Source organism: Rhinolophus ferrumequinum, chromosome 3 (genome assembly GCF_004115265.2).
Source record: "Rhinolophus ferrumequinum isolate MPI-CBG mRhiFer1 chromosome 3, mRhiFer1_v1.p, whole genome shotgun sequence".
In the NCBI taxonomy this organism is placed as follows: domain Eukaryota; kingdom Metazoa; phylum Chordata; class Mammalia; order Chiroptera; family Rhinolophidae; genus Rhinolophus; species Rhinolophus ferrumequinum.
The window spans coordinates 20,281,013-20,293,680 of record NC_046286.1 but is presented as its reverse complement, the minus strand read 5'-3'; positions in this window follow the sequence as shown (position 1 = coordinate 20,293,680).

The window sequence follows — 12,668 nt, the reverse complement described above, 5'->3', positions numbered from 1 at the left end:
TATTATTGTCTATTTACATTCAATTCTCCCCAGGAACTGGTTTGATTCTTGAAGTTGGAGATTGATTTTATATTAATGTATTACTCTAAAATAGTTAAGTGCTTAGCAAACAAATGTTTCTTAAGTGAATGAATGACAAACAGGAGGGAATGAATGATACAAATGTTGTTGTCTCTAGTATACAATCTATGTATGCTTTATGTAATTTATAAGGACTATTCATGTGCTAATTAAAAATGGATTTTGCATCTTGTCGTGGGCGTCTAAGTGTATGATTAGTTTAGCTAACATTTTGAGGTCAGAATTTCAGGAACTGAGAGTTAGGTAAGGAAACTTATTAACTGGGACTTATTCAGAGGTCCACAAACTCACTGAAATCATATGCAGGATTGAGTTTGGGTGTATACACGAAAGTGTGTACCTCACACTCATGTGTTCTTCCCTATCAGTCAGGTCCACAAAGATTCTTTGAAAGAACAAGTGGAACACAGCCAGGTCTATCCCAGACATGATGCTGTGGAAACACTCTGATGGGCAAGGTGACAGAGTACGGGATAGGTGGTCATAAGAATAATGAGATGGCAGCTCCAAAAAAGGGGTGATTCAGACATTTTGATTTATTATTGGGTTCCTCTCATCTGGTTAAGGGTGTCACCATCAAATACAGCATTAAAAAATACAACATATTTTTTAATGTATAACATATTTTTTAATTTATGACAGCATCAAAATTTATATTTTCCCCCTTCTCTGTTAAGAAGCCTGTGTTTGCCCTTTGCATGCTGTGGAGGTAATGAAAGCTGAAAAATGCAAAGAAAAACTAAATTGATTTACATATATAAAATTGATTTTTATATGTATGAGTACTTGTGAAAGAAAGGACTAAATCTAGAATTTTGCCAGCAGTAGAAAAGAGAGATTTGGAAAATAGCAGTTCGAATGAATGAAACTTAGGAATGAACTGTCCAAACAGGATTTATAATTTTTTTTTTAAGACATGTGATAAAATGTCCTTGGCCACATTTTCACCAGGCTTCAGCAAAGGCAAATTATTTTTCAAGGTGCTGGGTGTCAGATTTATGTTTCTTTTTAGCACGGGTGCCGTGTGGCAATAGGCCTCCAAGCAGAAACACACAGGCCTCGATTTATTTGTTCAGGTTATACAGGTTTGCCTGCTTGTTCTGCTGTGAAGTAGCCTGGAGCCTACGCGTGACAAATCTATTTTTGGTTTGGGTTGGGTAGGTTGAGGGGAGGTGAGTCATGAGAAGCTAATTGACCCCCTATCAGCAGTTCCACTCACCAAGCTGCTTCCAAGTTTCTATTTGTTTTGTGGGAGGTCTGGGCCATTCTTCAGGTGAGGAATCACTAAGACTCTAGACAAAAGAACTCAAAGGGTGTCACCATTTTCTTCTGAGCAATTTTTTAAAAAATGACTTCATTTCTTTTATTATTAAAATACAACTGTAACAACTTTTAAAATGTCCGTAGTGGACACTGTAGTGTGCTGCCCAGATTCAGCCCCTCCTTTCAGATCTGTATTCCTTCAGCTGCAGGAAGGGTGGATGGCTGACACACCTAAACCCCTCCCCCTGTGATTATCCTCTGTTGACTCTTCCCAGGGCCAGCCTACATTCGGGGACTGGTCAACATCCTTAATTGAGAACAACTCTTCAGGGCTATCCCGGTTCCAGAGACCCTCCCTCCTGGAACCTGCTGAGACTGATGTTTTGACAGCATCACAGCTCAACTTCTGTCTGCTCATCCTGCCTCTTTACGCTCCTACAGATATTAAGCCAAGAGCATCGTCCAATATGTCTTCTCTGTGTTAAACTCCACTGCAGAGTCTGTCTCCCAGGAAACCCAGAAAGCAGATGCTAAAGCTGGGTCACCTCTCAGCTGTCTGGAAATAAGGACCCTATTTCAGGTGGTTGGTAGAGCATGAATAAAGTCAGGTGCATAGCAGTGGTGAGATTGCTGACGTAGTCTGTGATGGCAGGCCTTTGGAAGGGAATGCACTAGCTTGGACAATGGAACCAGTATTTGAAAAGTATGAGGGAGCAAGATATGTACTACCATCAGATCTGCCACCATTTCCCCTCCTCCCAGTAGACCCATTATGACCCATTGTAACTAATAACATAACCATTCAGTCCCAACAAACCCAGTGAGGGATGCACCGGGTCTGCTAAAGGAGGAAGGGGACTATCCCCTGACGGAGCTGCAGGGCCTAGCCAGCAGGTACCAGCAGAGCTAAGACAGCATGTACAGGATTGGATTCTGAGGGTGTGGGGTCAAGGAGAAATAGAACATGAAGTTGGCTACGGGCATGGTGATTGACAGGGGAGCATTCTCCGGGGCTATGGGACTGTCAAGCCCTGCCAGGGACCCCAGTACACCCTGCTAGGATGGCTCTCTGACACCTGCAGAAAGTGATGTCCACACTCAATGAAGAGTAAATGCCAGAACTCTCTCGTAGATGGTGGAAAAAAGAACCAACTGTCTCAAAGAATGGGGGGCATGCATGAATGGAGTTTTTACATGAGGCTGCAAACCCCATCAGGTGACTGTTTTCCATGTAAGGGCTCAGAAGACACTCAATGTACCAAAGCAATAAAGAAGGACCTAGTAAGAGGGACATCAGATTCACTGAAAGATGCACTGGTGGCACTCCTTTATAGTCCAGAGCTCATGGTAAGAGATACAATTTCAGAACGGGGCTCTTTGATAATAATGGTAATAGCCTGAAATATTAGAGGTCAGGTGGCAGTGCTTAATCATTAGAAGCAAAGTGGGTTCAATTATTGTAGTGAGAGGCAAAGTTGGAGAGGCGGCAAGAGGGGTCTGACCCACAGAAAGCTGTGGGTGTGGTTAGGAACAGAGCATCATCACGGGCAATATAGATGGGCAACCAACACGAATATTGTTCAGTCTACCCAATCAGAAAAATTAAGGGTGAATGATCAAGAAGCTAAGGGCAGCTACCCCAATAAAAATTCATGATCCCTTGCTCAGTTTCTAGATCTGGATCAGCTCTCACACTCAGAACTCTTGATTGAACCACAGATGACACTAAGCACTAAATAGACAGAATGACTCAGCCAGTTGACATCAGCCAGCCTCTGTGTTGTGCCTCAGTGTTAACCACAAAAAAAATAGCCATGGTGGCAAGGATGGAGCATATTCATGGGCTCAACAGAATGGGCTCCCACTCACCAAGACTGTTCTAGCTACTGCTGTTACCAAATTCCCAACCTGCCAGGCAATAGAGACCAACTCTATGTCTCTAATATGGCACCATCCCTTGGTGGAGACCAACCAGAGATTAAGTGGCAAGTTGACTTCATTGAGCTCCTTCCACCCTAGAAGGCGTAATAATTCATCTCGTCATCTTGACTGCAATCAACAAATGTTGCAGCTCTGAGTTTGCCTGTCTTATCTACAGGGAACCAGACAGCACCATTTTCCAAGGGCTTACAGGGAGTTTGGTCTACTCACAGGAGATCCTACAGAAGATCACACTGGAATAAGGGATACACTTTATAGGAAATGAGGTAGTGAGTATATACCCATGGGATCCACTGGCCCTTTCCCATGCTGCACAGATAGAACAATGGAATGGCTTACAGAGGTGGATTTGGTGCAGATCTCAGCCCATCAATACTATTATAAGACTACCAGCTGGCAATGCCTGGGGGCATTCACCAGGGCCCTGGTGAGCTTCCCACAGAAGTCTTCCCCTTTCTAAACCAATGTTGGACTGACCCTTATGGTTCTTATGATTGCAAGATGCCCTTCAGCAACAACCATCAGGAAATTCTGAAGAAAAAAAGTTTACTACTTACAAGCCCTGGAGCATAGATGGCATGCCAGGCGGCACATAGCAAGGTTGCTGATAGAGTGGAGAATGAGAGCCTGGGGTTCTGCTCTTATTGGGGTTGTAAAATACAATATTAAGGAAGCCATTTCACAATGGAATTGGACCTACCATTCCAGAGGAACTGCCTTGCCTGTCTTACTCCTCAAACCTTTGGAATGTTAAAAGTAGGCGAAACTGGGGGGCGGTCGGTTGGCTCAGTTGGTTAGAATGTAGTGCTCATAACACCAAGGTCACCGGTTCGATTCCCACATGGGTCAGTGAGCTGCGCCCTCCACAACTGGATTGAAAACAACGACTTGACTTGGAGCTGATGGGTCCTGGATAAACATACTGTTCCCCAATATTCCCCAGTTAAAAAAAAAAAAGAAGTAAAATAACTTTTGGACTGGGCCTAAAGCAGCACTGTATCCCAAATAACTGTTTATTATGACTACTGGACTAAAAATTAAAGACTTGTTTTAGAACTAGCTATGTTAGCTCCTCTGTACCTATAGAAATTCCTTCCTTAGCTTATTAACACCCATAGAAATTCCATCCTTCAATTCAGATAATTGTTCCCCTTCTCTTTCTCGTAAACACCCCTTGCCTACTCCTCTTAATCAGAACATTGTTTGGGTTTCTGCCTGCGTCTGTACTTGCTGAATACCTGAAATTTTTGGCTGTCAAATAACCACTGGTTCTTCTCACTTTGGCCTTTTATTTTTAGGTTAACAGGGTCGAGGGTGGGGGTGTAACACTTTGCAGGCTCACTCTTTGTTGGTGAAGTTAAAACACAAGAGTGGGAATTTAAAACATGGGGAAGAGCGAAAAGGAAATAAAAACAAAACAAAAACAAAAACCAAGTTGCCCAAATGGCTAGCTATTTAAATCAACCAGGATCTCTAGAACAAAGGAACCTCATTGGCTTTGGAGGCATGGGGGCGTGAGTGTAATGGCCCTTAATCTAGTCCTGTGGCTGACAATGTATTTCTTCAAGAGAGCCAATGTGTTTGTTTGAGATAGCTGATGCTTCTTTGAAATAGATTCCTCAGCAAATCAACGCTTAAGTCAGGCACTTGCATTACCAAAAAGGAAAGCTAACTGTCAGCGTACATTAAAAGGTGCAACTGAGAGGCCAGCTTGGAGGTACTACCTTACAGAACAAGCATATACCTTAAATCAGTAACCATTACGTGGTGTGCTGTCCCTAATAGTTAGAATATGTGGTTCTGAGAACCAAGGGCTGGAAGTAGGAGTGGCCGTGCTTACCCACCCTCCCAGGGACCCACTGGGAGAATTTTGGCTCCTGTTCCACCACTCTGGACTCTGAGTTTAGATATCTTGGCTCCCAAGTGGAAGTCATTCTACCAGGGTACACAGCAAGCATCTTATTCAAGTTTCCTCTGCTGCCCTGTCACTTCAGGTTCCTCATGCCAAGAAATCAGCAGGCATGGAAAGAAGTCACATGCCTGAAGGGGTAACTGATTCCTTATCTGGAGGAAGTAGGGCTGTTGTTACACAATGGGAGCATTGAAGAATATATTTGACCCTAGGTGATCCACTTGGTACTCCCTTGTAGCACCTTAGCCTGAGAAGGGCCAGGTGACCCGCTCCTAAGGGTTTGTCCCTCTTAGGGAAGCCACCTACACCAGCAAAAGTGCTAGGTAAGGGTGAGGGGACTCTGTCACAGATGCTGGAAGATGGAGACACTGAGTGCTAGGTGGGGCCTTGAGACCAGTCTTGGAGGTGGAGGCTCTAGTTTTTCCCATTAATCTTCTTAGAAGTTTCAGGGAACGATGTTCACCAGGCTGGGGACAGCTGCCTCACCCAAAGTCACATCTGCTTCCCAAGGCCAGTCCAGCTTCAGAGATCCTGCTGGGGTTCCACTGCAGTCCAACTTCCCCTCCATCCACTCCTGCTGCCACACACCTCCCCCCACCACCACACACACACAAGTGCTGATCCTGAGGGTGCTCCCGAAAAAAAAAACGTTCTTACATTCATATCTCCATCTCAGAGTCTGCTTTCTGGGGAATCCAACTTGCAAAAGGTTTTAATTGTATCAATCTCACCTCCCTAATACATTTATACATTTATTTCTTTTATTCCCCTGTATTTCTCCATAGTTGACACATATTTTGGCTTGGTTATTATCTTTGTGTACATGTACTTTTGTATTTATATTTTAACTTAACACTATGTCATAAAGTACTCTTTTCACATATTATTACATAGTATTCATAATGAGACAGGTTAGCTAGCACGTCCCTGGGTAGACAGGGAGGTCCCTGGTGGAATAAACAAAGACAATCATATCCTAAAACTTCAGGTTTTGAAATCACTCCTTCGCTCCAGGACATAATGCAACAAGGCCTTGAGGTTAATCATAAAATTCATTTTGACCTGACAAACGGAGCAGATCTGATAGATAAGAGTGGGTTACTTTGCTAATTCCTTCAGGATGGGCAAGCAGAACAAACCTGGTAGACGAATTTCATTAGAAGGCGCCAGTTCCCTTCTTCCAATAGTTCCCTTCTCCAAACAGCTCCCCTTCCCCAAACAGGCAAGGGAAGGTATAAAAGAGCTTTTGCCTCAGTCATGGGGCACCCCCCATGTGGGACCCCCTCCCGCTCGGGAGCTGCAATCTCTTCTCCTCTAATATACTATCCTCTTTTTAAAACTTTTTGCCTCTCCCTGGTTCGTGTTTCCATTTTTCGGCTTCACGAGACACGATCCTGGCCCGCACTCAGAAACTGCCGGCAGATCCAACATCACCTACATCAATAATTATAATTTTAATATCAGTATAACAGTCCCTTCAGTTGATGTGACATAATCTTTTTAAACTACCCATCTAATTGTTGGACATTTAGGTGTATTTTTCTTATAGAGTACATCTTACATAAAATTAATAATCTTCCCTCAGATGGCTATCTTCTTCAGTTAAATTAATTCCTTACATAAATTCTGGGAAGTAGAATGACTGAGTAAAAGGGAGTGAACATCTATCTTTAGGTCTCTTCGGTATCTGTTACCAAATTGCATTTCTATAAATTGGAAGGCACTCTCTCACCACCATTACCAAATTAGGAGAGAACTGAAAGAATTTCTGATGAATAAAATTCAAGGAGAAACAACTTGATAATCTACTGGGAAGAGCAATATAGACTTGGAGTCAGTGGAGATAGCCTCAAGTTCTGGCTGAGTCAGTTACTACTTGTGTTATTTTGAGAATGTTTGAAACCACTAAAAAAATTGAGCGACCTCAAAGTAGGCCAGACCCTATTTTGATTCCTTTTTTTTTCCCCGAAGAAGGTTGGAAATGACAGAAACCAAAGACAGAACTGGTGAGAAGGATTTTTAGTTTCCCTTTCTGTCCTATAAAATGCTGTGTCAAGCAATATCCAGACCTATTGTGTTTTCCCGAAAATAAGACCTACCTAGACAATCAGCTCTATGCGTCTTTTGGAGCAAAAATTAATACAAGACCCGGTCTTATTTTAAGACCGGGTATAATATAATATAATATAATATAATATAATATAATATAATATAATATAATATAATATAAACCGGTCCTATATAATATGGTATAAGACCAGGTTTTATGTTAATTTTTGCTCCAAAAGATGCATTAGAGCTGATTGTCCGGCTAGCTCTTATTTTCGGGGAAACACGGTACCTACATTACTTCTGCCCTCTACCTGGAGACTGGAGTCCAACTCTGCAGGTTGTCCAGAGCACTGGAGTGGACCATCAGAGTTTACTTAGCATTGGGTAGACAGTGTTTGCTGATAGAGAGGTTGGTTGGCATCTGAAGTGGACAGCATGGTTGGCAGAACAGAGAACTAGCCCAAGGTGAGAAAGTGTTCAGATCTAAAAAACATTACTTTATGTTCTGTGGTTTCAAAAAGTTAAAGGAAATAGGGCTAGTTTGACATTAATGCCAGTTAAAATTAACAGACACTTTGTAAATGATATTTACTTTTTCCTGTTTAGGATTGGATTATTGATTTTTCTTTAATTTTTCACCAAACATTTACTGAGGCACTAAGCTAAGTGCTGAAGATACCAAAGTTAACAGACCAGTTCCTTCCCCCAAGAAAGATCATAATTTAACAATGGAGACAGCAGCTTAAAAGATTATAACTACAATATGTAATTACAACTATAAGACAGTGAGCGTAATAACCGCAGTTGTAACAGTATACACAATGTCTTCTCTTGTTGTGAATTAATGTAACTTAGAGTTTTAGTGTTTTAAAATATCTTGTATTTTTGCTTATGAAGCCAAATAAAGAAATTAGAGACTGAAACATTGGAGAAGTGGAGGGAAAAGCATCCTCTAAAAGTGATAAAATTGAATATCTGAAAACCCCAAGAGAATTAACTAGAAAACTACAATAAACAATAAGAGAATACAGTAAGGTGTTGCATTCAAAATTAATAAACAGAAATAATTCATCTTCATATATACAATCAGTCAGAAATGTACAGAAAAGACCTCACTTACAAAAAAATTAAAAAGATAAAATAACTATGTATACATTTAACAACAGATGCATAATATCTACATAAAGAAAATTTTAGAACACCAGTGAGAAACTCTAAAGATAATTTGAACAAATGGATAATCATAGCATATTCTTGAAGACGATAATGACTCAACATTATAGAGATGTCTGTTCTTTCTAAATTAATCTATGCATTTAATCCAACCAACACCCCCCAGATTTAACTAGCAAACTGATCTAAATTTTATATAGAAATATAAGCGAGCAAGAATAACTGGAAAAAAATTGAAGTTAATGAGAAGGGACTAGCCCTAGCATATATTATAAAACTATAATTTTTAAAACAGTATACTACTAACATATGAAGAAGTAGATTAATGGAGCAGAATAGAGAAGTCCAAGAATGACCCCCAATACCTATGGAATTTCATATACAATAAAGGTGGCAGAGGGATGCATTAGTTAATAAGTGGTGTTAGGAAGAGAGCACAGGGGATGCTGTGGTGTGCCATCATATGAGTGCTGTTTGCTGAAGGCTCCTGGCTGAGTCCCTTCCAAGGGATTGTTCTCAGCCAAATGGACCTGCCTCATCCAACATTACACCCCTAGGGTCAGTCGTATCCAAGGATGGGTTCATATGGGTGTACCAAGGCCTGGCCCTCTTCTCTCAATTTAAGACAACTCTGAAAGGTCCAGAGCTCATGGAATTGGCTGAAGCTTTGTTGCCACTGTATTTCAACTTGACTTCCCTTCCACCCAATTTTTCTTCCTTCACTCCCTTACAGATGTGATTCCTCAGAGGACTCCCCAACAAACTTCTTGCACTGAAATTTCTGTCCCAGAAAATGTCCCTTGGGGAACCCAGTCTTCAAAGTGTCTTTCTTCTTTTGTTGGAGACAAACCTCACATATTCAACTAGAATATATTTTAGCTGAATCAAAACTTCAAATGTAAAATTAAAAACATTAAATGATACATGCAGTGGAAGAAACTAGAGAAGAATTCTTTATACCTTTGGTTGGTCAGAGGAAAGAGTAATGATAGCGAGTATATAAAATGGAGTCACTTTAACCAAGCTGCTAAAATTATTAACATTATGAAGGCTGAGTCATAAGGGAAGACTCCATTCTTGTTCGGACAACCATGGAAACTTAAAACTGTTTTGAACTTTCCAATCCTGAGTCAACGTATATACAGGCAACCCTCTGATTACCCCCAAGGACTCACGTATCCAGGCCACCTGATTATGTCCTGAAGGATTCACATATGTACACAGTTGGCATCCATTATTCAGACCACCAGGACATAACCATACTACTTAGCAACCATCATCTTAAACTGGCTGCCATCTGATTGATAACCATCCTGCATCAATCCTAGGGCTAAGAACGCAGGACTAATAATTATCAAGAATGTACTGTTTGCTATAAGAACTTTTAACTTTCTTCTTTGGAACACTTCTGGGCTTTTGCCTAGCTGTATTTCAGTTTGCAAACTCTAAGACCCCTGAATAAATCTCTATCATTTATTTCTAGCAAAGCCTCCAGAGTCTTTTAAAATTTGTTGCACACCGCAGAACTCTTTTTTTTTTTTTTAAAAAAGATGGACTTCTCTGCACCAAAATAAAATTCTAAGGGATAAACAAAATGTAGTATATACACACGGTGGAATATTATTCAGCTTTAAAAAGCAAGGAAATTCTGACACAGGCTACCACATGGATGAACCTTAAAGATATTGTTTTAATGAAATAAGCCAGTCACAATGGACACATGCTGTCTGATTCCACTTATATGAGATACTTAGAGTAGTCACATTCATAGAGACAGAAAGTGGAATGGTGGTTACCAGGGCTAGGGGGAGGGAGAAATGAGGAATTACTATTTAATGGGTACAGAGTTTCTGTTTGGGATTTCTGTTCTAGAAATGGATAGTGGCGATGGTTGTGCAATATGATCATGTTACCGGTCGAGTGGGCCTTCCTCGGCGCAGTGTCTCGAGCAAAGAATTGAACTAGACACAGAAATAAAGTAGTGAAGGAGTAGTTCATTAGAAGAGATAGTACACTCCAAAGAAATAGGACCCGAGGAGCAGTAGAGAATGGATCCAGAGCCATTATTAGAAGAGAAAGTACACTCCAAAGAGTTTGGAGCGGGCCAAGCAAAAGGATGGACTCAAAAGGCTCAAAGGCTCAAAGTCCCAAGGGGCCCAAGTTGGCATTGTTAGGAGAAAAAGTACACTCCAAATGGTTTGAAGCGGGCCCCAAGCAAAAGCAAGGCTCAAGAGGTGCTGACTGGTGAGGACTTGGAGTTTTTAATCCCTGTTTTTCTCTAGGACGGGCTGTTCCTTTCCCGGCATGAGACCATTTGATTGACACCTGTGATGGACACGTGGCTATTACCTCATCTTTTTAGACTGTGCATGTTCCTTCCCAGAATTCAATCTGTTATAATGATATTAATGAACTTCAGGGCATATATATGATACTATAATGATGGTATAATGAGGCCCAGGTGAATGAAGGTCATTGTGGCCTTTACTGTGCAGGTGTGAGTGACTAATGTAATCCACTTGGGTATTTTGTGCCCGTTTGTTTCCTCATAGGGGTAGATAATTACAGTGAGAAGGGGAAGTTTTGGGCGGAGAGGAGAGGACCTTTGAGCGGTTGCCTTCTGTGGGTTGTTGCACGAGCAAGGATGCAGAGACCTGATGCTTATCTCTAACTGCCTGCCTTGTTTTCCCTTTGAGAGACGTGATCCCCATAAAATCTCTATGGAAAGTTGAGGGACAGGAGGTATCTTCTTCTGTATCTTATTCCTGCTGGGCAGGAGTGTAGAGCTGTCCCTACCTATTGGGGGATTCACGGAACTCTCGCCCTGTCTGAATCTTAGATGAGAGGAAGAAGTCTCGAGATCCACCTGGAAGACAGTGCTGACTTCTTTCGTTGGGACTGGTAATCTTGCTGGGGTATCCTCTGTATCCCTAAGGCCCCTAAATGAGGAAAAATAGATTTTGGTTAAACAAAGTTAAACATGTTAAACATGTCCTGCCCAAGAAGCAGGACCCAAAGCCATCCACTCAAGGTGGCTGTGTGATAGAAATTCTGTTTAGCTTCAGGGAGCCTGTGGTCTTCTTCTCTGGTTAATCCCGTCATTCAGGTGGCGGTGTTCACCCAGGAGCCGGGCCTGGAGCAGCGGGCAGGGGAATTCCTATGATTCAGGCTAGGAACAATCTTCTGTTTAAGATTAAAAAGCTGATTTGGAAGCTGATTAAGATCAGGAACTAGGGAGCTAAGAAACTGGGGGAAAGGAAACTTAAAATCCCTATAGGAAAGAAAACTTAAAAATTTTTCAGTGTGGGGGAGTGCTGCTCGCTTGGTCCGTATCGTTAACCGTTCTTAATGCCACTGAAAAAATGGTTAACATGGTAAATTTTATGTTTTATATATATTTTCCACAATAATAAAAAAAAATCTATTTGACAAAACCTACCAAAGTGAAAAGAAACAAAGTTCTTGCAACTTCTATCAGGACAAAGGGTTAATTTCCTACAAAGCAATAAGGAAAAGACTCAAAACAAATAGAAAAATGGGAAAATGATAGGAACAGAGAATTCACAGAAGAAATAAAAATGGCTCCTAGCTATAAAACATGCTCGACTTCACTCACAAAAAGAGAAATACAATTCAAATCACATTGAGTACCACCTTACACCTATTAGGTTAACTGAGATTTAAAAAAAAGTTTCTGAGGTAATGTTTATTGTGTTAAGTAAAAAGAAAAAAAAAGTAGTGAGATTGTGCAATAGGGAACATCGGTGGGGCATTTCCTCTTTTACAAGCAGCAAACAACAATCAAATCACTCTTCCAGGTGGTGTCACATTCCTCATGGTTATCCTAAGAAACTGGTAAGTTAGACCTGAAGGGTGTGACCAAAACCTAGACAGGGGGTATCCAAAGACAATCTATTTCTCATCCTGACTCTCTAATTCTGAAACTAGCCAAAGGAAAGACATCTTGGTGACGCAATAACCATCTGCGTGGGGACAAAAGTGTTTTCTGCTCTGATCAGAGGAAGAATTAATCAGCTGTTTTGTGTTGCAGACTTCTCAGTCAGAATGCCAGGGTGGCTCTTGGCCTGGCACCTGAACTGTGGCCAATAATCCATTGTAGCCCCTCTTAAATTTGTAAATAGCAGCTTCAATGACTGTGAGTTTTGAGCCTTAAATACACACAAATACAGTAGGTGGCTATTTAATATTGGACATGTTGACCTGTATTTGTAATACAAGAGATAGG